The sequence below is a fragment of the Meleagris gallopavo genome, chromosome 17 (genome assembly GCF_000146605.3).
Source record: "Meleagris gallopavo isolate NT-WF06-2002-E0010 breed Aviagen turkey brand Nicholas breeding stock chromosome 17, Turkey_5.1, whole genome shotgun sequence".
NCBI lineage: Eukaryota > Metazoa > Chordata > Aves > Galliformes > Phasianidae > Meleagris > Meleagris gallopavo.
The window spans coordinates 8,298,600-8,324,548 of NC_015027.2; the positions used below are offsets into that span (position 1 = coordinate 8,298,600).

Sequence of the window (25,949 nt, forward strand, 5' to 3'; positions counted from 1 at the left end):
CTGGGGAGCATTCTTGTTTATTCTTCCAGAGGAAAAAAGGGATGGAACAATTAATTTATGTTTCTGACATTCATTAAAAGGTAATGCTGGAAGGAGCTGAAACTGATACTGAAATCAAGAAATCAAGAGCCTGACATGTTGCTGTGTTAGTATTAAGGACAGAACAGACAGTGAGCATCAGTGAGCACCTGATGGAGCTGTGGGTGTCCCTGTGCACTGCAGACAGTGGGATTGGATGCCCTCGGGGGTCCCTTCCAATCCAACCATTCTATAATGATTCTGTGATGATGGCTTTCTTGCTGTGGCTTTTCACCAAGGCTGTGTATTTATGAACTCATATGAATATGCTGGTTTCGGTCATCATTTAAAGGTCACTGTGAAATTTAGCAAGGGATTTTGCAGCTGATGGCCCTAGGAACTCTTCAGCAGTGGCCAGCGGTGATTCCAGCAGTTCAATGAGCTTTTCTTGTCCCCAGCCACTTTGTCAGTGCACACAGCTCTTTCAGAATTAAAATGCTTTTTTCATTAAAGTGAAATATTAGAAATTCTTGAGAATCAGCCACACATTAGAGAATGAATCAAAGGAACTGTGGTTTCTGGACTATACAAAGACTTACTTTTGTTTATGTTAATAGCTTCAATTACTCATTAGTGTTGAAAGACTCTGAACAACAATAACAACAAAAAACAACTTAAGAAACAACGAATTTTCAGCTTTTGATAGGTCATCCATTCAGTCTCCGACTGGTTATTGGTCAGATTCCTATCCAGCAGAGGTATGCTATTACATTGTTTCTCATGTTGTGAAGACCAAGTCTTCTTAGGGTCAAGCATCTACCAGAATAACTCTTCAGAGAGATGAAATGTTCCTATGTGTTCTTTAATGTGGCCACAATTTGTATTCAGCAAACTCATCGCCAGGTTGCAGTGTCTGCTGCCCTCATGCTTCTGGAAGGTCTGACTGGTGGTACTGGCATGCTGGCATACAGTGTGCTTCCTGGGGCTGCGTCCTGGTGCTAGGATGGCTGAGACTGGGAGTCAAACACTTCTGCTTAGAGAGTGATTGGGAAAACAAGACTTTGTTGAAACCACTGAAATGAAATTTTGCATTAAAACAAATGATGACCAATGAGCTCCTTCTGTTGAGACTTCTTGCAGCACTTGGACTAAAAGCTTAAATGTAGTTCTGTGTTGAAGAAAGTGCTACGTGACCACAGGCTTACAGTGCTAAGGCAGCATCACTGATGTGAGTAGCAGCGTTTCTATTGCTTGGAGAGGGATTATATACCTTAATTCTATTTGTACTGGGCAAGGCTCGTAGAATGATAGGATCATTTGAGCTGGAAGGGACCCCCAAAGGCCGCCTGTTCCCAGTGCCTGCAGTGCACAGGGACACCCACAGCTCCAGCAGTGCTCACAGCCCTGTGCCCTGAGCGTGGCTGTGTGCAGGGATGGGGCACCACCACCTCTCTGGGCACTCTGTGCTACTGCATCACTACCCCCATTGTAAACAACTTCTTCTTTACATCCAATCTTAATCTCCCCTCTTTAAGTTTGAAACCATTTCCACTTGGAGGTACCCAAAGCCAGGCTGGATGTGGCCCTAGGCAGCCTGAACTGGGTTGCCAGTTGTAGGGAACTATTAGGTCAGAGCTTGAATTGATGACGGAGCATCTGATGAAGGGGTGCAGCTGGCCCAGGGAGCACAGGCACATTGTTTGCACCTGTGTTCCACACGTGACCAGAAGGGTTGGGCCCAGAGTGGAGCCTCCCTGGGCTCAAATGAGGGCCAGCCATGTATGGGAGAGTATTGCTTGTACCTGGGCTGCTTCTGAAGATGGAGTGCCGTATGGCTAGAGGGCCCTTTATCAATTGGTAAGTTCAGTTCTTACCACATCAGACTGTTGACCTATCTGTGGTGCACAGTTTGCCCAGTATCACTGAGAATCTGTTGGAAGTGGTTTTGCTTTTTTTGTGGTCAGAGCACTAGTATATACTGCTTTTAAGAGAAGTATTGTGGGGGAAGAGTTTTTGAAATATTATTTTTGGTTTTGCTTGTGTGGCAGAAGTTCATGTTTTAGTTGATTTGTTTCTGCTTGGAAGCCTGAACAGGAAAATAATGAGTTCTATGTTGCTATTGAACAGAAGTGATGTGGATTATGTAATAATCTCCAGTTGTATATGCCTTCTGTGCTCAAAAGGTACCAATGTGGGATGAACGAGCATAGTGGGTTTTTTATTTTGTTTATTTAAAGCTCCAGGAGGAAAACAGATTTGAACACTTAAACTTCTTGCAGCTCTTTCTTGTAGCAATGCCCTTGCCTGTATTTTCATCTTCTTGCTGTTGCAGAAGATGAGGAGGCTTAGATTTGAACATTCACCATGTGAATGTGCGCCCTCCTTCAGTCTGCCTCCCACCCTTTATTTACTTGAGTAACTCTGAATCTTTCCTCTGTTTTCTCAAAAAGCAAAAATAGCTAAATTGTCAGGTAGGCTTTGCTCTCTGAAGTACTGGCAGAGTTTCTAAGAGAGCTGAAAGCAGCAACTGGAAATAACTGTGCGGATATGTAGATGTCTGGCAGTAATCAGAGGAGACTGAGTCAAGGGAACGTTTGTGTCCCTTGAGAGTAGAATTTTTTTTTTATTTTATTTGATGCTGTTGCTTTGTGAGCAGGCAGGTTGAGTTTCTTCTTGTGCCTGAGGGCCATTCAAACTCAGGAAGTGGAATTATTTGTGGCATTGAGTCACCATTTTGGATGTTTTCTTTGCTAGTTACTCTCTTAGACAATGAAGACACCTGTGATTGGTTTTCTGTCATTTCCCGTACCTTAAATGTGGTGCTCAGACTTCCAGTAATGATCGGAAGGACGTTGGGGTGATAGTTTTCTCTAGTAAAACTGAATTCCTGGTACCTGTTTTTGGTTTGCATTGGTGTCATGTTCTTGCAGTGCAGTGTTTTGGTGCTGAGGAGACACTGAAATGTGGCACGGAATGGGACGGGATGAGGGGGAAAGGTTGTTGAGCACTTACTGTGTGGGTCCATCCTGATACACAGGTGGGAGACCTGGAACCTGTTTGCTTTGTCTTATGTGAGAAGACTGCCTGAGTGTGATGCTCTACTGCTACCTGTTAGGTTCTGTGCTTCGAGAGGGAGGGATTTTTTTTCTGCTAATGAAATGAGTAGCTATATGTGTTGGGAGTATGTGAAGAAGGCAACCCATTAAAGTGCTTTGCTTAGGTTGCTTTTGTCTTGACCCTGTGAGCTCCCGTCTACTTATGTCAATACTTACCTTGTAGGAGGTTGGCTATTCTGGGCTTCTGAACACAGTAGTATAAATAAGAATCTTTCAATTTTATCATTAGTGAACATGGTATAAAACCTAAATTAATGTGGAGTTCTAGGGCTGGTAACTTAGAAGCTGTAGGCCTGCAGTGAGGCCTTGGAGCATAAAGGCACCTGTGTGAACTGTTTCTAAATGGATCTAAGGCAATAGTAAATACATGTTTCTAGGTGTTACTACAGGAGTACAAAATTCAATGAGGAATTGGTGTTTCAAGAGGAAACTCCTATGTCTGTAGTATTGTCTGTGAGCAGTACTGGATGGAATCCTTCTACCAGAGCCATGACAGCACTCGAGGCTGAGGCTGTCCCTTGAGGGCAAGGCAGGAGACACAGCATAAGAAAAATGAGGTAAAAGGTATCTAAGTACGGAGGAAAAGGTGTAGCAGAGCAAAAAGTGCTGATGTGACCTTCTTAGAAGAATGAGAATAAAGATGGCAAAGGAAATAAGCTTACAGTCTAGGTCTTGAATTGAGGCCAGCTAGTGCAAGTTTTATTTGCTTCCCCATTTTATCCCTTATTTTTGTCCGTAGAAAGTCATCTGTGGCAGTTCAGCTAACTTTGTCATATAGTTTAGTGAGAGATTTTCACAGACGTAAAGATTTATGCAGTTGCAAGCCTTGTCCTTAGCAGAATGCTGACTGCTGCCTTTCAGGTATTCCTGTTGCTCATTCAAGAGATGGCACTGGGGAGGAAAAAATCCCAGAGGAAAGACCCAAAAATTGTTAAAAACTTGGAGCCATTTGGAGAAGTTTTTCATTTATATGTATTTACGTTAAGACTGGATCTATGTGAGTATAATGGTTTAGATATAATTACAGTCTGCTTTGCAGTGTTACCAGTGCTTGTGGCCAGCCGTGCCCCACGGATAGGACTGGCACACACTCACCCTGAGCACACTGCTGGTGGATGTGACTGTGGGATGGGGTAACTTGGTTTTAATTGCTTTGTTCACGAAGGGCTTCTGAAATGGCTCTGGGTGAAGCAGGTAGAGGTCATGATTTGATGTGGCAGAACTTGATAAGAACGAAATGTAGGCAGCTTTGCTCTAAGTGGATCTTATAGGAAAGTCTCGAGTAGTTGTATAAAACCATTGATTAGCATACATTGTAATTTTCTTTCAGTTTATACCATCTTGTGGTGGAGTATGTATTTAAAAATGCTCCCTTTTTTATTACAGTCTTCCAGTCGTTGTTTTGGCGTTTCAAAGTGAGGCCCTTCTGGACCAAAATAACTTTCACAAGCATAGTTTTTCAAAGTGTGAATGCTTTCAAGAGGCCAGCATCTTCTTGGTTAAGGAGAGGTGACATCTGGAGGCAGCAATCTCTCGTATCCTCTGTGTGAGAGTTCTTTACCCAGCTATGGAAGCAATGCATGTATTTGCATTAATACTTAATGCATTAAAAGTGCTCCATTTAGGAAGTGTTAATATTTAACTTGAACATACTGTCTCTTCCTTTGGACATCTACACTTTACTATGCAAGTGTGGTCAGATCAGAAGCGCTTGTGTCTGCATATGGAGACAAAATGAATGCAAGTTCAATGTTTGGCCTCGTTTCTTGTGCTTCCTGACTTGAAGGGAGAGCCCTTCATATTAAAGAAGATTGGCAAAGGAAGAAGAGATTGTTTTCAAACAAAGACATGTTTTGAAATTGCTACAACAACACGAGATTAAAAAAAAGAATGCATTTTTCTTGACTATTTGACACTTGAACCAGACATGACCAGGAAAGTGTGATTTTTGTTTTTATATCTAATAGAAACCATCAAAATGTGTACTTTACTGCACTCACGCCACTGGTGGAGTTATGTTTGCGTTGGGGTTGAGTAACTCAGAAAAAGGATTGTAGTGCCTTGGAGTGTCTCTTCACAGTGATGAGCTGCTATCATTCTTATTTCCTTTTCGTGCTTCTTTAAAAGACTTCTGTTGTTGCATTTGGCTTTAAGATGAAAAACCAGTTTACAAAGGTTGATTAGGTGCCTGTTATGTTCCAGACACAAGTACGCCCTTAAATATGCAGCTTAATATATGCAGACTCTCTAGGCTTCCCAGACTCATGTTGCTCTGTACGTTGATGTAAAGATTTTCATTGTTTTCTAATGCTGTTTGCAGCTTAATCTTTCTGTTTGTTTTCTGGAGCTGAAGCTGTTTTATTATTTTGCATCATCATTAGTAATCGAGCAAGATGAAGCCTCAGTGAGGAGGTGAGGAACTAAGGGACATATTTGAGAGTCAGCAGTCGTGGTTGGAGTGCGACTGTTTAATTAGCTGTATGGGCACAAATGTTGCAAGTATGTGTCTCCTGCTGTGAATTTATTGCATGCGCTTGGTAAGCAACTTTCAAATGCTTCTGACTGTAGTGTTTGAAAAAATTGCTTTTAATTCAGGAAAGACCCTAGCTTGCACAGTTTCTGCCAACATCTGTTTTCCTAATTTGAGCCTTTTGATGCTTAACTGCTGTAAAACAAAAAAAAAGTAGTGATTTTGAGTGGGAGAAATCCTTCTCTATTTCTCACTCTGCCTCCCCCCAGCACAGAAGAGATGCTAACCTAACTTTTCAATGGATTTACTGTTGGAACTGAAAGCTTCCAACCTTAGAGCAAAGCATGCATTTGGAGAAGCGACTTGGAATTATAGGAACTATTCTGTTCTTTTTTGTACACGAATGGATCAATTCTCTTAAGTCTGTAGATAGTGGGGAAGAATCTATCTTAAAGTCTGTGACTTATTTTCTGCAGAGACCATCCTTGAAGGCTTATAGACTTCTCTTACTTGAGCCTGGCTACATGGGGGCAACTGCAATTCAGCCAATAGGTTTTTTTCCAAAATAATAATAATGGAATCTGTATCTCGTAGATAAAATATTATACATATAATGTGCCAGTTATGCAGATTAGTGCTCTGTTCTTTTTCCACTGAAGTTTTACTTCTCTTTGCTGGTTTTGGAGGTAAGGATGGAGGTTAGGATGCTCAGTGTAGCAGTTGCTTTTTTTTTTTTTTAAAGACTCCTAGGGAAATGTCTAAGGCCCATAGATGGTGTGTGTGCTGTAACATGAAAACAATATAGGTTTGCATTCCAGTGTTGCATTTTACAAGGGCCCAGCTTACCCTCTCTTACTTGTTTTATATTTACTTAGCATCTCCTTTAGGGGGCTTTTGTCTTTCGTGCTCTGATGAAGGGGAGATGAACACCTGATGGATGCCAAGCTGGCAGGCATCCTGCAAGGTGTGTAGCAAGACGGAGGGGAACTTGTGAAGCAGAGCCGGGCGGTGCTGGTGAGTTCAGTAGCTAATAGGAGCCAAGGGTTAGAGAGCTGTTTTTACTCAGAGGCAAGATATCCCCAGTCTGCTAGTTGGCAGTGTTCTGCCTGTTTCGAAGATAACATCTTTTCATCCCTGAACTGCATTGAAAAGGCATTGTGGAGTAGTTAACGTGAAAAAATTCTCAAGGTGTGATCATCTTGTCTTCTGCTATTTGGGAAAGCTGTTGCCAGAGCTCCTCCTTCCCCACCACATTTTTTTTTTCAGTGTATCTTTGTATGTTTTGATATTGGGAGTTTACAGAGATATTTCTGTAGTAAAATGACAAGACTGCTGTGGCACACTGGGATAAGCTTCTGAACCATATGTATTTTGTGTATATTCAGTTGCCTCTGGGAGCTGTCTCACTAAATAAAAGAAGTTAAAGATAGGGGTTTCCTTTCATCTATCCCTCTTGTCATCTTCAGACAGCCACGGGAAGATTCAGAAGTCTTGAAATCTTTCAGACAGCTTTAGCATTAAGCATAGATCTCTGATGTGGAACAGTCAGCCAATATGTTTGCTTGTGTGTGTGATGTATGCCGTGTGATTAAATCGAAGTTGCACAAGGATGAAGCTAGGAAAAATTGTTTTAAACTATGCAAGTGGTTTCTTTTTCCATATCTTGGATAGAAGTGTGCCTGGAGCCTAGACAGACATTTCACCCATGCAAGCAACATGGGAAGAAGCTACTGTCCTTGTCAGGTCTGAAGTGTCCTGAAAGAGTTAAGCTCTAATTAGCTCACTCATAAGGTATTTAATATCCTTATTAAACTCAACTACTGGTTTACTTTTTTTTCTTCTTATGGTGAATAAAATTTCTTGAAGAGCTGAGCCTCTGCTTCTCAGATCAGAGGCTCACATGTTGAAGCTGGCAGTGCTAGAGGCTAGTTCCTATCTGTGTGACAGCATTTTTAATTTAACAGGACCGGCTTTGATGTGCTCGAATATTTATAGGAAGCTTCAGATCAGTGCAGTATATGTTCTTTTTAACTGGAGCAGAAGTTCCTCCTCGTACAACAAACTTTGATTTTCTGTTTACTCTTGGGTCCCTTTTGGATTTGCAGTTATCTGAGAAGTTTTCTGTTACAAAATACAGTTTGAGTGGGGGAGGAGCTGCTTGATTTCCCTTCTAGTTTCTTTAGTTTGGGGGGTAGTCTGGTTATACTGCATCTTAGCTCCTTGTTTCAGCCCAAATACAGCTAGTGACATTGTGGGAGAGACTGACACAGTGAAATTGAACTTAAGCAAAATGAAGTTATCATGCAACATTCTCCCATCATCTTTGGGAGCTCTCCTGTGTCTGCAGGGTCTCAGACCTGAGATGGGTTCAAGTCAGAGGGCACTCAGGAAGATGTGCTCACGTCCCGGAGAATCACAGAATGGTTGAGGTTGGAGGGGAGCTTAGAGATCCCCCAGCCCTGCTGTGTTCTGGCTGCCCAGGGCCCATCCATGGCCTCAGGCACCTCCAGGGATGGGGCACCACAGCTCTGGGCAGCACTGCCAGGGCCTCACTGCCCTCTGAGTGAGGAATTGCTTCCTCACATCCAACCTCAATCTCCCTTCATTTACTTTAAAGCCACTCCCTGGTGTCCTTTCACTATCAGGCTGAGTAAAAAGTTGCTCCCCTTCCGCTTGTAAGCGCCCTTCAAATACTGGAAGGCTGCAGTGAGGTTTCCCTGGAGCCTTCTCTTCTGCAGGCTGAACAGCCCAGCTCCCTCAGCCTTTCTGCACAGAGAGGTGCTCCAGCCCTTTGATCATCTTCGTGGCCCTACTCTGGACCTACTCCAACAGAAATAACAAGAATAAGAGCTTTCAAGTCACTTTGTGGCTTAAAGAGGAACTGAAAATTTGAGGTTAAGCTCTCAGTGGGAGCTGATCAGAAATTATGGGAGGAAAGAGAAGAAGTTTTAGGTGGAATTTGCTTTTTATTTTATTTATTTATTTTTTTTGAAGAACTATTCCACTTAAATGGTTTGGCTTACGTGGAACTCTGTTCATACTCGGGCAGAAATCCTAATAAGAGTACCCAGTGGGTCAACTACCAGCTAAGAATTTTACTTCTCAATGTTCTTTGCCTGGGCAGCTTACCCAATCTCTGAACTGGAGCCCCTCCAACACCAAGAGGTGGGCTTTGTCAGAGCCGGCAATGTAGGTCCTTCCCAAAATAGTAATGTGGAGTTTTTGCCACTTTCACTAGTTTCGGTATCTTAGAAAGGCATGATTGTGGTTGGAATCTTTCTCTTGATTGTGCAAGAAGAGGAAGTGTCTATGTCATATGAAAGTGTTTCTCAGGCTAGCTATTCCAGTAAACTACTTTATTCTTTTTTTTCTGTTGTGTTTCTGTCCTTTCTACTTTATCTTCACAACTTTGTGGATCTCTTGTGGACTGCTTTATCATTCTTATTCCTTCCATAGAAAGCCTTATCATGGTCAACTGAGACATGAAATCATAGAATAGAATCACAGAATTATAGAGTATCCTGAGTTGGAAGGGAAAACAAAACAGCAGTGTTTTATTTCCTAGAGTTTTCCATGCAGATGCCAACAGTTGGGACAGATCTCTCTGGTTTGCTCTGCTTCGTTGCTTTTCTACAAAGTTCTGTATGTTTCATGTCATATGGCTGTGTAATTGTAACTTTTTCTATTATGCTTAATTGGGAACTGAGTTATCTAAGCAGCAGATTTCTCATGTAAAAATTCAGCCTTTCAGTAATGGTAACTTTTTATGCCTGTTTTAATGCATGTCCTACACTGGAAAACATTTGTTAATGTAGACATTCCTACTGCAGATGCTCTTTGTTGGTACAGCCTATTCTCTTTCAGCAATTGATTTCAATTATGTCACTGTCTGCATAGCTAAATAGTGACAGGGAGTGACTGCAGGAGAAGCGATTGATTAGCCCCACTGCATTTGTGCCTATTTGATGCAGGTAGTTTGCTCAGAGTAATGCTTCTCTTGTTAGGGCCATTCTGCAGGAGAATAGGGACTTGCAGCTTAACGTAGAGCTTCTAAAGTATACCAACAAACAGAACTGTGCTAGGAGAAGTCAGCTTGTGGAGTCTAAAGCTACAAAAAATTAGTATGATATCAAGAGAAGAGCTGATTAGAATGTGAAGCAGCTGTGCAGTGTCTTCAGGAAGTCAGCATTGTTCACATTCTGCTAAAGCTGATGTGAAGTCATCTAAATTGTGTGGCTGCTGAAATACGATTTTGGTGCTTGTGTTGATGGACAGATGTGACTATGACCTCTTTTTTTTTTCTTTTTCCTGCAGCATCCTTTGTGAGACGGGAGAATTTGTGAAGTATCAAAATATTCAATGCTTTTGTCTCTGAGAAGGGTTTATCTAAAGATGACGTAACAGTTTTTGTTTGGTTTTTGTGGAACTTTGGTAAAGCTGTAATAGAAAGCTGATACTACTGATGTGAGGCTGTGTCTTAATGAGTTTCCCTCTTGCCTCTCGCTTATGGAATTATTGCAGTCAAAAGGAATTATAGAATTCAAAGGGAACAAAATGCAACCTGTGTATGGCACTGTGTGACATGTTGCAGTTAGGCAAACATTTTCTCACTGTTAGTGTTCTGTTGCTGAGACAGATGTCCTCACCCTTGTTCAGGGGCTGCAGTTCCTTCCTTGTGGCTGAGAAACCTTGCCTGAAGTCATCAAGACCAAGGAGAAGCTGCTGAAAGGGCCCAGATGCTCTTAGGGCTTTTGATATGTGATATCCCATGATACAAAGGATAGGAGAAGGAATGGAATTCTCTGTTTATAAGTCTGCTTTTCCTTGCTCCTTTCCTGCCCTTTTCAAGTGATTTGAGATCATATTAAGTGGTCAAGGGCTGGATGGACTTAAATAAACCCTTATGCTAATAAGATGTTTTGTAGAGGAGTGTTGTGAGTGTGACCACGATGTCTCAAGGTGCAGCTTTCATGGTAAAGAGGTTCTGTCAGGGAAGGATTATTATAGAGCTTGCAGCAGAGACCTTGATCCTGTCAGCATCCATGCTTAGTTATTGGCACAAATGAGAACTGCGTTTTTATTGTTCAATTGTTTCTCCAGTTTCCAACTCTGCTTCCCCAGTGAATATATTTTTCAGTGATGTTTTATGGTCTGAAGTCATTGATAAACACATATGCAGGCAGTGGCTGGAGCCATTGTGGCTAAGCCATTGAGTCTACAGCTTTGTAGTCTTCTCAGGTTACTCGGATGGTTGTACTCTTTTAAGTGAGCTACACAGCATGTGCTGCACTTGACAAATGTTACTCAACCTATGTTTAGAGAAGGAATGGACTTTGGAAAATTTTTCAACTTTGGAAGGGGCTACTTCCATCTGATGAAGGATATTGAGCATCTCCTGTGATTAGAGAAAAGTTGTTTGGAAAGTATGTTTGCATATAGAAAGCTCTTTTTCTATAATTTAAATAACATTGACATTATCTTTCTTTAAAAACAACTTCAAGCTTTTGACCCCCTTGCATTTGATCTGCTCTGCTCAAGCTATTCTTATTTAGTGTGATTATTCATTTGTATAGTTTTATTTTTGCGTAATGATTCTCTCGTGCAGATCAACATGCAGTCAGATTCCTGCTGTCTTGGTATTTTCTGATTTGTTGCCTTGGGGCAAAAAAATGAGTATATAAATTAAATCAAACTAAAAGAGGGGAGATCGGACATAAGGAAGAAGTTTTGACACTGAGGGCAGTGAGGCACTGCACAGGGTGCCCAGAGAGGTGGTGGTGCCCCATCCCTGCAGACACTCGTGGTCAAGGATGGGGCTGTGAGCACTGCTGGAGCTGTGGGTGTCCCTGTGCACTGCAGGCACTGGGAACAGATGGCCTTTGGGGGTCCCTTCTGGCTTCGACTATTCTATGATGCTCTTTTACCCCCTGTGTGAGGGGAGGACAACAACGCCTATTTGTTTGGGTAGCATCTCAGAAATACTTATGCCAACACCAAAGTATGTTGTTGCTCTGTAGAGACCCAGTATTATGATAATTTGAAATGCTATGGGCTGTGACTGATGGTGGAGACTCTACCGTTTTTGAAGAATTATAAGCAGGCTTTGCAGACACTGTATTGCTCTCACTGCCCTTTTGTGTTAGGGGGAAGCAGCAGACAACAGCATACATTTAAATCAGTCCTATTGCAGAGGCAATTTTTGCCAATCAAGTATAAATTATTTTCTGTCCTTAAATTAGAATAGTAGAATCATAAAATGGTTAGGAGGATGTTGAAGATCACCCTGTTCCAACCCACCTCTGTGGGAAGGGACACCTCCTACTAGACCATGCTGACCCCCAAGGCCTTGAGCACCTCCATGGATGGGACATCATAACTTCTCAGGGCAACCTGTCCCCATTCCTTGCCACCCTCAGCTATAGCTGGTTTCCTTGAATGGGAATTGGTGAAGCTAGGAGGGTGTTTGCTCCCTGTGTGAGCAATATGACCTACTGTTGCTAAAAAGGATATTGCTAGTGAATAACTCCCTAGATAAAGATCTTTTTCGGACTAGGTTATGCTGCCTGGGCTGCTGAAGTATATATTTGAGTAGTTGTACTGTCCAAATACTGCTGGATCTTGAAGTCCAGTGATTATAAAGATTCCAGATAAATAGCACCTTCTTCAAAACAAAACACAAACTTATACAGTAAATACTATATTAGGAGGTGAATGCTGATCATAGTCTTAAGGTGGGATTCTGATGTTTCCTAGTTTCCTAGGGAAGGTTGAGGCAAAGTAGTACGGATCCTGAATGTGCATTAAGGGAAGGAAACTTCACGTTTTTACATAGCATTCTTGACAGAAAATGAGACTCATTAGAATAAAGAGAAGAATGAACTTAGAAGAGAGAAGCCCTAAAGCAGTCACTGGGTGTAGATCTGAATCATTGGAGAATATGCTGTAGCACTTTTTTCTGTCTTTAGAGGCTCCTTTGCTCGAAGGAAAAGCCTGTGAGCTACAGGAGAGGAATTTAATCGTAGTGTCGGCACAGTAATGTGACATGTCCGTGCCCAAACAGAGTTTTCCATTTCTCAGCACAGAGTAACATTTCTTGGTTTGAAAGATAATCTACACATGAATTTGTAACTTTTGTAGTTTGTGAAAACACCACAAACTCTGCCTTAGGGAGGGGGGAATGTTTTATTTACATAAGGAAAATGTGGCCAATGCTAGAAGAACGTAATAATTGGGAAAATCTCTTGAAATGAAGTCATATTTGCATAAATGTACATGTTTTTTATTGCTCTTTCCTTGTGCAAGCTGGGTGATGACTTTTAGCAGTGAGTTAGGGGAATGATTGGAAGATCAACAGAATGGGTCAGAACTAAACCAGTGCTCTGCTTTGTTATGGGTGCATGCTGCCTATTTAAAGGGATCATAGAATGGTTTGAGTTGAAAGGGACCTCCAAAGGCCAACTGGTCCCTGTCCCTGCAGTGCACAGGGACACCTGCAGCTCCGTCAGTGCTCACAGCCGTGATGTATGCCATCCATGAACTGCCTCTGTTCTGTCCTTAACCAACACCTAACACAGCAGGGACATCCATCTCTTCATGGATAAAGTTTGAAAAAGAATGGAAACTGATAACTGATAATGGTATAGAATGCTGAGGAAATAGAGCTTGTCATAGTGATTAGTATATGAAGAAGAAGAAATCAGGTGTGCCCTTCTGCAGCAGAGCTGTGCCTTTGTTTCTTCTTCTGAGCCTTGTTTGGTACTCTGAGTTAACATCAGGTAAGAGAAGGAGCTGTTGGTGCTCTTGAAAAGCTCTCTGAATTTACATGCATTGCTGACCTGTGTAGAAGCGGATCAGAAACAAACACTTATGTTTGTTACTATCTTAATTTTTGCCTTTCTAAAAGGGTTATTAGAGTGTATCTAGGTGAAGAACAGCAAACCTGACTTGAGAACAGTATGCAGAGCTGAATCCTGTCATATGAGCCAAGAACATGACTTCCTAAATAAAGGCTCTGCCCATATGTGTGTGTTACACTGTTTGGATCGTGGGAGTATTGCAGCCTTAGGTTTCTTCTGATTGTGACATGGTGTGAAAATAAAGCTCACATTAATAAATCAAAACTAAATCCTTCCAGATGATTTGTCTGGCCACCTGCACTGGTGCGGGAGAACTGGAGAAGATGAAAATTAGGACTATTTGAATAATCTGCTTCTAAAATACAGTTAAAAGTGAACTATATAAGGGGAAAAAAGCCCACATCTGAGGGCTTTCTTGAATGGACCTGTGGTGGATGTCTTTGCCTTAACTGAAATAGAAAACAAAACCATTAGAGTCCTGTTGTGCAGTAATAATTGTGGGTTAGTGGATGCCATGATATGTGAGGAGATGTTCTGACCCAGCACCCATCTTTGCAGGGTGAATAAATGGTGGGTTTCTGCCTGTTTTCCTTCGGAGGCACAGCATTAAATATTCATCAAATGTGTGTTGAAAATCTGAAGTAAGATTTGTCTCTGTGTGATGGCAGTCTATATCATTCCCCTCTGTGAGCAAGTAGGCAGCAAAAATGGCTTACTACTTCTGTTGATGATTTTCAGCACACGTGGGTGTTTCTGTATAGAGCTTGAACTCAAATTCTGGATACAAGGTGTGTTAGAGCAGGCAATAGTATATTTGGGGAGCAACTTCAAGGAGTCAGGTATCTTATGCTTCGCTTAAACTTGTGGAGCTGTAGAAGGATATTTGCAAATGTTTACCATGACCAGTGGAGTAGAAAATGGGAGGAAAAAAATATGATAAACCAGTAGTTCAGAATTCTTCATATAATTGATGTTTGCATTCAAAGGGAGAAGCTCTGGTTTGTTCTGAAAGGAGATGCTTTTAATCTTGAGCAAGGTGTACCTGATACAAGCTAGTTGCCTTTGTTTTATCTGGACTTAAGTGTGTGGTGAGAGAATTGAGGAGAGAATTGACTTGCATGTGATGCTCCCTAAGTGGTGTTTTTGAGTGTGGTGTCTTATCTCTGGTCCTTCGTGATGGAGGAGGTCTAAAAGGACACTGAAGGGGAATGCCAAGGTGTTCTGGAACCTTGATGCACTCGCCAACCCTGTGCATGTTGCTTGCAAAATAATTACTGCTAACCTTCATGATTAGTTCATAGATACGGAATATTTGCGGTGTTCCAGTATTTCACATACAGGTTGGATTCATGACAAGCTGCACGCAGAGGGACTAGAGTTGGTGTTCTTTTTTACGTTAAGTTACCTTAAATTAATTAAAACCAATTAGTACTGCTTTGGAAAATCAGTTTGGTACCCTTCTTAAAGGTTTAAAGTCAAACCAAGGAGTCTGACAAAGAATTAGAACTGAGATAAAGCAGATCCAAAAGTTAGCTATTAAGCATGTATGCCACAAAGTCACAGTGGGATTTACTTTCTGCTCCAGTATTGCATAAAGAAGGGATCTCCTACGTACCTAGTTGTGTCAGTGCACCAATCTGTTAGCATAGAAGACTTCTACCTTCTGGTAGTCTTGTAGTAGATATCATAGATCTGTGTGCTTAAAGTTTGTCAGCTACTTTTATTTTATTGCCAGTCTTGCAACATGAAGTGTTTGACTTTTTTTTCACTTGCCCCCATAGTAACTAATCCATTCATAAAAGCTGTCAGTGTGACTTCATACCTGCTTCCAGGTAATGGTGATCTCTTGTTAGCCTGTTAAATAGTTTTGATTCTGTCCTACTCGCTAGTTCAGCACTAGTAAGTGTGAGAATCTGCCTTCAGTGCTGTGTTTGACATTCAGCCTCAGACATTACTGTGTGACATCCACATTTCCTGTAGCTGATGTTCTTCTGTATCTGTCTTAGCCCCAAGTTCTAAGAATGCTCTTTCCCCAATTTATATTTGTACAGAATTGTCTGATACGTAACTTTCCAACCTACAGTCAAGTAAGGAGGAGATCTTACAGACTTCAAATTTCTAACCATTACTTGTCATAAATGAATCTGCAGTTTTTATGCTACTATCAGTGTCTCTTACTGTTTGTATACCTTAGTGTGAGTGACAAATATAATGACGAGGAGAAATACTGAACTGCTTTGGCTTCAGGAATTTAAACTGATATATGCATGGCTGAAGTTTGAAGTCTAGCATGTTTGTAATAGACTTTGTCGTTGCATTTGTCTATTCTTAAAAATTCAGCATGAGACTTTCTTGCTGGACAGGTGGAAGCACTTGAACTGTCTTCCCATTTCCCCCCCTACTTCACAGTCATTCTCTGTGTGCAAGAAGATGGAGCTGTGACTTTGCTCTGTATCCAGTGCAAGTCTTAAGTCTTTGCATCAGGATTATAGTTCAGGAGTTTAATAACTCTTCATTTTCCTTTTTCCCTTGAATTTGTTCAATACCTTTTGAAAGATTGTTTACAGTCCATACAGCAGAGAATGCTATGTTGCGTTATATGTGGAATCCACTTGATTATAATGTCCATCCACAGGTTTGACCTGTGCATGGCATTCAGTTGATTTAAGTTGAAATATGCCCAACCATATGATGAAATAGGGTGCTGTGAAATAGAAAAGTAAATGCTCAGTTGACAGCTAGTGAGTGCAGTCCTGGAATACAAAGCCATACCTATGCAGGAAGGGATGTTTCTGGCAGAAACTCTGTAATTCTATACCTTTGTGAAGAACAAGAGTGGCAGTGTCCCACTTGCAGGCACACTCCCCAGTGGAAAGGAGAGAGGCTGAAAAATGACTGTCACATATATTTACTTCTGTACTACTTGGCAATAGAAAGGAGTCCAAGGGGCTTTGACAAGTTGAGAGCAAGTCCTTAGGCCTGATGATTAGAAGCTGTCTGTTTTCAGACTTCCTTTCTTGTTCTTGCTCCTTTTTACACTGATTCATCTGAAGGTGTAGAGTTAGAGGTGTCTGTGCTCAGTGTTCCTCTTGGGAAGCCAGAGGGTTGGAAAGAAACATAGCTCAGTGTCCCTTGGCAATCGTCTCTGCTTCTACTTCTAGAGTATGGGGAGGGGTTGGATAACCCGTAGAGAGGGGAACCTGAAGATGTCCTCTAAATTCATAACACATGAGATCCTCTGTGGAGAGCAGTGGCTGCTTCTCTCTCTACTGCAGTCACCTCAGGCAGATCCTGAAGTGTTACAGAAGACTAAAGTTAAGGAGACAGCTAATGGGCTGAATGTTTAAGATTCTTAATAGTTTTAGGAGCAGGTTTACTGACTTTGCTGCCAGTCAGAAAATGTAGGTCTGGGACAAAAGCACTCAACTATACTTCATTCCTTAGCACGCCCAAGGTGTGTACAGTTAACATGCACACACCCCTTGGTGTTTTATTGCTTTCCACACGTGTACCCCTGACTTCTCCAGTGATTGTTCTGTCCTGCTCTTAAGACAAGGTGAGGCTGCTGTAAAGAAAGGCGAGGGTAAAGGAGAAGTTCTTAGACCATCAGACAGAAGACAGCATGGGAGGCTAACTGGTATGCTCTCTGACATTGGCAAGTTCTGAACGACTAGTAAAAACATTCATATTACACTTAAGGGTGAACAGCACTGCATGTGGGTGATGAGAAACAAATGCTGTGTGTTGATCACTACTCCATCTCATTCCTGAAGATAGTGCAGCCAGTAGGGCTTGTGCTGTAGCATGGGATGCTCACGTCACCTTCAGAGGAAAGGTTTGTCTTCTGTATAGATACGCAGCACAGTCCAAATGAACTCCTTTACCACACCATAGCTGTGCTTTGGTTTGCCTGTAACACTGTACAGATATTCAAGTCAACTGAGCTCCAGAACAAAAAATAATGTGTAGAATGTAACAGGAAAACTGGTGTGGACATCCTCATAAGCCAGAGTTTTGCATGTAGCAGACAGCCTCTGTTGCTTAATAACCAAGCAAAGTCAAGTTTGGATCTTGTAAATCCTAACAGAGTATCAGGCTTTGCAGATTCTCTAAATGAAATACGTGAATGTATACACCAATGTCATATAGAGCAAAGTGCCTTGTTTGAGATCAGAGTTTACCCACCGCTGCTCTCAAAGATGAGCATCCCTCTGTGGGTCTGTGTGTGGATGGAAGAGTAGTTCCAGGTGTTGCTGATGACTGTGGACCATCTTGGCCTGAAACAAAATCAAAATCCAAGGGCACATGAGAAGCAGAGGAGTGTGCTACAACTGTGATGTGTTCCACGTAGTGGGGGAAATAATTGCAAAGCATGGAAACTCAGACTTCAGGAGCAACCTCAAACACAAGAGAACATTTTACTGATCCCATTTTCCAGTAAGAGGAGCACACCTAGCGTCCTTTTATCGTTCCACTTGCCTCCCACCATAAAGGCATCCAGGCATCTTCAATATTTTCTGTAGTTATTTGAGATTTTGTAACAAAAGCCCACCCTCTTGCTTATTGCTACTATGAGAATGAGTGGGAGGCCAAGGGGTCATTTCATCTACTGATATTTTTACTGAAGTACTGAACATTGGGTCCTTGGAGAGTCCAATTTGGTAGGATATTTGGGTATTTATAGCTGACTGTTTACATGATTGGGAGTAATGGTGTCTTATAGAAACAATCTGTGTAACTATCGTAAACTTTAAAAATAAGTTTCTACTTCTCCCCATCAAAACAGGAAAGAGGAAAGATGAGAAGATAACTATTGGTAGGTCACTTTTAATTTCAGTCATTAACCTAACACACTTAATCTTTAGACTCCTGGTACCTTTTTTCTTTTCTTTACACATCCTCTATGGAGTGTGTAGCTTAGTGGTTACTGAAGGGTTAAATCATCTTGCTTTTGGAAGCAGCTGGGCAGTTTACACTCCTTGCTGGGCTGTACAAAAATACTTTTCCTTTGAAGTACTGGGAGGAGCGGCTAAGAGTAAAACCTGGAATGGGGTTGCAGCTAGCAGTTTGTAGTGGGCTTAGCTGCAACAGGCAGCTGTGCCTGCAACTGCTGTGTGAGATGGCAAGGAAGGTCAGGGCTGCTTTCTCTCTTGCCTTTACAGTCTCAGTGGGAAGACTTTCTTTTTGAAATTCTTTAAATGCTATTGTTGGAAAATTCTTGGATTGGGACAGGTTGCAAGAACTATAGATTTAAAAATATCCCTTCCCATAAAGACTGTCCCGTAAAATACAGGGCCCCCATTGAATGCTCCTTGGCTGCCTGAGATTTGATCTGGTAGTGAAATACAAACTGCTGCTGTTTGTGGTGAGAAAGATTCACCTCCACTGAGTGGTGGGAAGGAGGTCAAACTCCTTTGCATAATGCATGTGCTAAGAAGAGCTTTCAGGTGTCTTGTTTCCAAATTTGCTTGAGCCTGCAAAATCTCATTCCTGATGCCAGGCTTGGGATGTGGTGAACTCACATGGGATGAGAGATCTGCATCCAGGCTAGATAGAGGTCACTGTGCTTCTGAGGAGCGCTGTACAAGAGGAAGCCTTCTGTTGCATACAGAATACTACATAACTGTGAATGAAATTGCCTGATATGGCTCAAAGCAAATGTTTTCATAGACGAAACCTGATGCAAGATGACTCCAGTGCACTTGCCAGCAGTGAAACTAGGCAAAATGTAGTGACTGGTTTTTTAGGGTAATGCTTGGCACACTGGTAACTGGTTATGGAAAATATTTGTATGCTTCTTTTGGGGAAGGTTTGGATCTGAGAGAGATAATTGACACCATTATATTAAACTGTGGAAAATAAACTTCCCTTTAGTGATCGCTGCCAATAAAGGTGATTAAGGGCCGCTTACCCACCAAGTAATAAGAAGGTGGCATTATAATGCCTTTGTTCTGTGTTGGGAAACCTTCAGCCTGCTTTTCAATTCAGGAAAGGGCTTTATTTTCCTTAGTTCTAAATCAGCAGTTTATCAAATGTTAGCCTACTTCAGGAACTGAGGGGAATTCTTTGGTGCTGTCTGTAAGCATTTTGGTGGGGACACAAAGGGGAAAGTTGCTTTACATTTACTTACTATCTGAATTTCTTCAACTATCCCCTGCCCTCGTGTAAGTGAGTTTGTAAGCTGTGTGTGTACACATTGCCTACTATCATGAGATGATGCTTTGGATCTGTTCCTGCTGGGCAGGTGATAGTGCTACATGTCATCTCCAAACTTCTACTTGGATTTCTCAACTGCCCTTAATCCTGTCCCTTATTATTTACTCATAAGGGTCTGACAGTTGGCTGTTAGTAGTGTCACCCTGTTTGTTTCCTGCTGCTCTTTAGTTTCCTACATCTGCCTTTTTTCCTGAATTCAATAAGCATCAAGAATTGAGTAGCCAAAAAGCTGAATATTTGTCTAGCTTTTCTACTCTTTTGAGTCATATGAAGGGTTCTGTCCTTGAAATACTTATTAATACTTGTAGTACCTTGCTTTCCCATTTAACTACTCAAATTCTAGGGTAAATATTTAGTAACGTAGCCCTAAGAATCTCAGAAGAGGTAATCTGGCATCATCCCAAAGCTGTCACTCAGAATCTTCACTGATTAATGCTGAACATGTTTATTTTCTGGGAAGGTAAGGGTCAGTGCCATGGCAGAAGTGAAAGTAAGTGGTCCTAGAACACGATTTTGAGGATATTCTATTTATCAGACCTAGATTCTTTTGTGTTGACCACCTGGGTCATCTTAGCTGGCACTGCGTAGACGAGAATTAAAACCACCATTCCATTTACCATGTTGTTGATTTGTAACCATCAGGATGCTTCCATTTGATGCCAAGGATGGTTCCTACTTATTTATTACGAGAGAGAAGTTGGTCACTCTTCATATTATTATTAAATATGCTTTTAACTAAATGGAGTCTAGAAAAGCAAGAATGCATGGCTGGTACAGTGACTTTGCTGTGCATAGTTGAAAGACTAATGCAAAACTGTCACACTCAACTTTCTAACAGTAGGAAAACTGTAGTCTGGCCAAACGTTATTACAGTGGCATACGTGCATTGACTGTGTTTTTGTCTGTCTCTCCAGGCCATGGGGGTGCACATGCTGTTTCAGCGTGGTAACAAAGCTGCTCTTGGGCAGGAATGGGTGCTCTTGCATTGCCCAAAACTGTGCAGGCAAAGCAGATATTATCAGTGCTGGCCCTGGGGCATAAAATAGAAAGATCAAAGCGCATGGCAGCAGCACAGAGGCTCTTCAAAGCCTGAGTAAGGCAGGATTGATAGAGAATGAGAGAGCTCTTGCTGATGTAATCACAGCCTGTGAGACAGGTTGTGTTGTGCTTTTTTTTTTTAAATTTAAACAAAGACACAAAGACAGTCCTTGTTTGTTTAGAGAGGTGAAGCGTGTGCCACAGATGTAGGGCACGGATACCTGAGTATTTAGAAGCTTTCCATGGATAGCACAGAGCCCAAGCTTTTAGAAGTAACTTTGAACTCTCAGCTTTGCCTTTTATTGTGTATGGCTTCTGCATGTGGTGTTCTCCCACTTGTGGTGTCCATGTGGGATCAAGTAGGAGAATGGCAACAGAAGGAGTGCTTGTGTTCAGACTGCTTTCGTTATTAGAGTGGAAACTATTTTGTTTTCTCTCAAACTCCCACTAAAATGCTTCTGGATTTGTTTGCTTCCACCTTGCCTGTATTCTTTTTCAGAGGGAAAGTGATAAGCCTGGTTTGGTGTCAGGCAGCACAGGCTTGTCCAGGCACAAACTATGAGTAAGGAAGAAACAGTTTGCTTCCCCTTCGTTTATGTTGAAAGGAGGAAGGAGAGGTGTGACTTCATGTAACAGATGTGTAGGGATGGAAAGAGGTTTCCCTTTTTCTCTTCTACAAACTTCAGTTCTCTTTATATGCTGTGGCTGCAGGAGTGCCACAGAGCTGTTTCTGAACTTCCACTCTGATTGTAAAGGTGAAGGATAGAAAATGGCTTTACAAAGGGAACCTTGTGAAATTGTGACCTAGAGCATGATAGTGTAGCTTTTCCACCCAAAGATATTTGCACAGTGTATGGTGGATGATGAGCTAATGCAGTCTGATACCCAAAAACTTGGTGGGCGTGATACAAAGACCATATTACCAGAAACACGACCTGTATTATTTGGAGTAGTTGCATTGATTTTTTTATTATTTTTTTTTTCTTTCTGTAAATATTTGAAACTCAGGCAAAACAAGCTCACCTGCTTGGATTGAGAGTAAAGCCTGCATGGTTGTGTCTGCTCTTGGTGTAGACTTCAAGTGTGTGTATGTGAACTGCCTGAACATGTCCCATGGGGGAGATAGCTACTCTTGTTAGTCTCTGGAGAGCTGTTAAAATCCTGAAACTGAAAACTTACTTCACCATTCTGCATTGTTTTGCATACTGATTGTTTTAGAAGAAAGATCTAATGGTATTATCTCGGTCCCAAAACTTATTGCAAGATGCTGTAAACCACAATGATTATTTCTAGTTGGCAAATCCTCCAGCTTGCTTTCCCCTGTGGCCATGAGATTCTTTACAGTGTAATTCAGATGAGTGCCCAAAATTGTGGCACTCTTAAGTTTGAAAATCTATCATGGTGGAAAGGAGGGCTGTTGATGTTAATGCTTCTTTCCAGGGTTAAAGCTACCTTTATAGTCTGCTAAATCGGTTTACTATCTTAATAACAAGTCCTGGCTCACAGTGGTGCATCCTCTTTTGTGAAGTATCTGAGATGATAGTGGTGTTCCTAGTGTTGTCTCATGGAAGCCTCTCCATTTCGCTGGCTAATATCAAAACTTCTTCTCCCTCCTTCCCTTCAACCTTCACTTTTGCTATGCTCTTCCACAGATGTCTGTTTGATACTTGACACTAGCAAAGGCACTTCAATACAATTGAAATACATTGCTTTTGGTTTCCATTTACCAAACCTTCAGGCACCAGGAAATCTGTGCATCTTCTGGAGCTCTGAAATGGGCTCTGACATGCACTTCTCTGCTGCAGGCACTTCCCCTCATGATACAGAGAGGCTTGAGAGAAATTCTGGGATGGGAATTCTAGCAGTTACTGTGACTTTCTAGGAACTCTTGCATCCACTTAGAAAGAATAAATAAATATTCCTTCTGGGGAATCCCATTGAGATTCTCTATGTTGGTGCAGCCTCACCTTGAGTACTGTGTGCAGCTTTGGACACCACAATGTAAGAAAGGTGTAAGACTTCAGAGAGCATCAAAAGAGGACAATGAAAACAGTGGGCGTCTGGAGGAGCAAGAGGGATGTGGCTGAGGTCCTTCAGTTTGTTCGGCCTGGAGCAGAGGAGGCTGAGGGGAGGCCTCACAAGGAGTGAGGGGGAGAGCTGAGCTCTGGTGCCTGTGACAGGGTTCAGGGGAATGGTGTGGAGTTGGGTCAGGTGGGGCTTAGGGAAAGGGACTCCTCCAGTGGGCATGGAGCAGACTGCCCAGGGCAGTGGGCACAGCCCTGAGCTGCCAGAGCTCAAGAAGCATTGGGACACTGCTCTCAATTATAGGGTTTGGGCAGTCCTGTGTGGGGCAGGGGGTTGGACTCCATCATCCTTGTGGGTCATTTCCAGCTCAGAGCATTCTGTGATTCTAAGAGACTATGGTAATCTCATCTGTTATAATAGAGAACTGTTGGTAAAACAGAAGTTTTTCTATCTGTAGGAGAAAATGCATTGCAGGGTACAACCATTAATATGGCATCCCCATTGTTTCTCTTTTAGAGAGCAATAGGATGAGAATAAGATATGCTAGCTGATTCCTGTGTGCTCTACTGAGTTTGGTCTCCCACTTCTGTCAGCAGTATCTGTGGCCTTTTGATTCACGCAACCACGTGAATTAACACAACTGCCATACCAACTTAGCCTAAAAATTAATCTGCTCCAGTGACTTTCTCAGGCAGAATCTGGTTGTGGATACTTAAGAAGGAATATAAGGTTAAAGACAGCACATGGGGAAAATTCTGCAGCACGTGCTTCCAGGCTCTACTGGCTTGTGCCTTAGGACTTCCTGTTAGCATCAGCTACTATATATCAAGCACTGGATGGCTATTTCACCCACTCTTTTTCCACTGTGTTGTTTCATGGATTGCTTATCTGACTTTGAGACAGCAAGATCCTGTTTTTGAGACCCTTTTCAACCATTTAATGCTATGACATCATGCTTCTTTTTGAAGAGTAAAGGAGTCTGAGTTGGTGCATTGCATTGCAGGAGGCTTAGAACAGCAGCTTAATTGACACCTAGTTAAATTGCTCACTAACTCAAATGGAAGGAAGAAGAGTAAGTTTCCAGAATTGTCTCATTCTTACTGGTCAGTGTATGTTTCATAGGTTTATCTTTCTGAGCTATGGATGAAAATATGTTGCCAGGAAGTCATTGTTCTTTCTGTCTTTCTAATTCTGTGCAGCAGCTGCATTGTCTTTAGCTGCTATTAATGTTCAGAGCTCTTTGAACAAAGGAGTGTTAGGCTGATGTAAAATCTTCCTCTGCAAGACATTCCCTGTGAAGCTATCTTTTGTCTCGATGGCCCTATTGCAACCATTCCTGTATTTGTGAATGAACAGGAAGCTGCTGCTGATAGTGAGCAGATGAGTTTGATCTTCAACAGGTTTTACTCAAACTTCCACTTGAGGGAATTTATGTAGGAGCTGAGCTGTGCCACTGTCAACTCCAAAGTCTGATCATTTACACTTCCTTTCTTTAAAGAAGCTGGAAAAATGTATTGATGTGAGAGAAAATGTGCTTAACTTCTGTATCTACCATGTCATATCTCAGTTAAAATCTAGGAATTCTGTCAATCACTTCATTTTGAAGTGATGAACTCAGTCATGTTTGATTACAGATACAGGACAACAAGTGACAAAATCTTGTGTCTAAAACAGATTTGTGCATGTCCAAAAATATTATGGGAGGTAACTTAATGGCGCCTCATGCAGCAGTGATCAGTGGCTAGGAAAAGGGAGGACTTCTTTCCAACAGCTCTCCTTCCATGCATGTACTTTAAAGCATATTACTTTAGACTGATGATGAAACACGTTCTTAAAGCCTGACATGAACAGCATTAAATGTTGTGGAGGTCTTGGCCTTTCTCTTCTGGATTGGCAGTATAGAAAGTGGAGCTATCAGCCAAGTAGTAGCATAGAAGTATCCACAGTGCACAATATTAAGTTCCAGCACAGCGAGCTAATTTAGGAAGTTTATTTATTGAAAGATGATGTGATCTTGCACAGGAAGCTTTTGTTAGTCTGTAAGTGTGTGAAATAGCAAGCTGGATGCTTATACTGAGCTAACAAGGAAGAATGGTGGGAGTAAAGGGCTCACTCCTTAACACTGAAAAACCTCATAGGTCTTGGGCCTGGAATTGCACCCAATTCTGGCAGCAAGAGGTATGGATTTGAAGTCAAGTACTATATTAGTACTAGAATAAAATTTCATGATAGTGTTGGGATCATTAGGTAAGGAGCAGAGTGAAACAATTCTATGAGTACTCCCAGTCTCCAAGCGTCTGCATGTTGCATGCTGTTCAAGTCAGTGCATCCTAAAATTGGAATGGAAGACTTTTTATTAAAAAGCTGGCAAATCACACCTTATGACTTACTTGCCTTATGACACAAGTTAAGACTTTATTCAAAGTCTGATGTAGAGATGGTGACTAAGGAACAATTATTGGCTATTCCTTACAATATGTGGGGATTTCCAGACTCTGAGTGAAATTAACAAAGCAGCCTTGGCGTTAGCAAAATCATGTATAATTCTCACACGGCAAGTTGTGTTCCTGTAGGATGGTGTTGAAGCTAAAAGCATACGTTGCCCAAAATGAATCAGGCAAAATTATGGAACACAAATGCATTGCTTACCCAACCCATTAAACCCAATGATCTGGTGAGGTCTTACCTCTGGTAATCTCTTAGTCATTGATAGCCTTAATTAAGAAGCATCTATTCTGCCTTTTTTCTCTAGACTGATGCAGTTGGTTATTGTTGGAGGTAGGGCACTGCTGGTTGGCTATTTGAGCACGGCCTCCACCGTTGCTTTTATAACTTCCCCAAGTTTGCATAGGAACTCTGTGGCAGAGGAACCAATCCGGTCTCTTGGGAATCATTCAGCTGCTTTAACCACAACACTGTGTTTTCTTTTCTCATAGTAACTTACCTCATTTGCTGCATACTGTCCAGTTTTTGTAATGTGTGAGAGAAACATCCTACAGACAGGGCTCATTCACCCCACAGTGCTGCATGACTGGAGTAGAGTTTACACCATCGATTTCCCATTCAGTGAGGCATACCTCAGTGGTGAGGAGTGCCAACAGCAGATACACAGCACTAAACACCAGCCAGTAAGCTCTACTGGACTTGTTAGAGTGGGCTGTGTGCCAGTGCTACAGGAGTTGGTCTAAAAAAAAAAAAGAGGTTCTTGTG

At 41.8% G+C, this 25,949-nt stretch overlaps 1 protein-coding gene across 1 annotated transcript in view; it reads left to right on the plus strand.

Moving 5' to 3' along the window:
- Window positions 1-1,789: 1,789 nt before the first annotated feature.
- Window positions 1,790-25,949, plus strand: part of ZNRF3 (zinc and ring finger 3) — a 69,427-nt gene continuing 45,267 nt past the window's right edge. The window contains exon 1 of the mRNA XM_003211006.4: window positions 1,790-1,875. The gene's annotated coding sequence lies outside the window, so the exon portion shown is untranslated. The remainder of the gene's footprint in view (window positions 1,876-25,949) is intronic.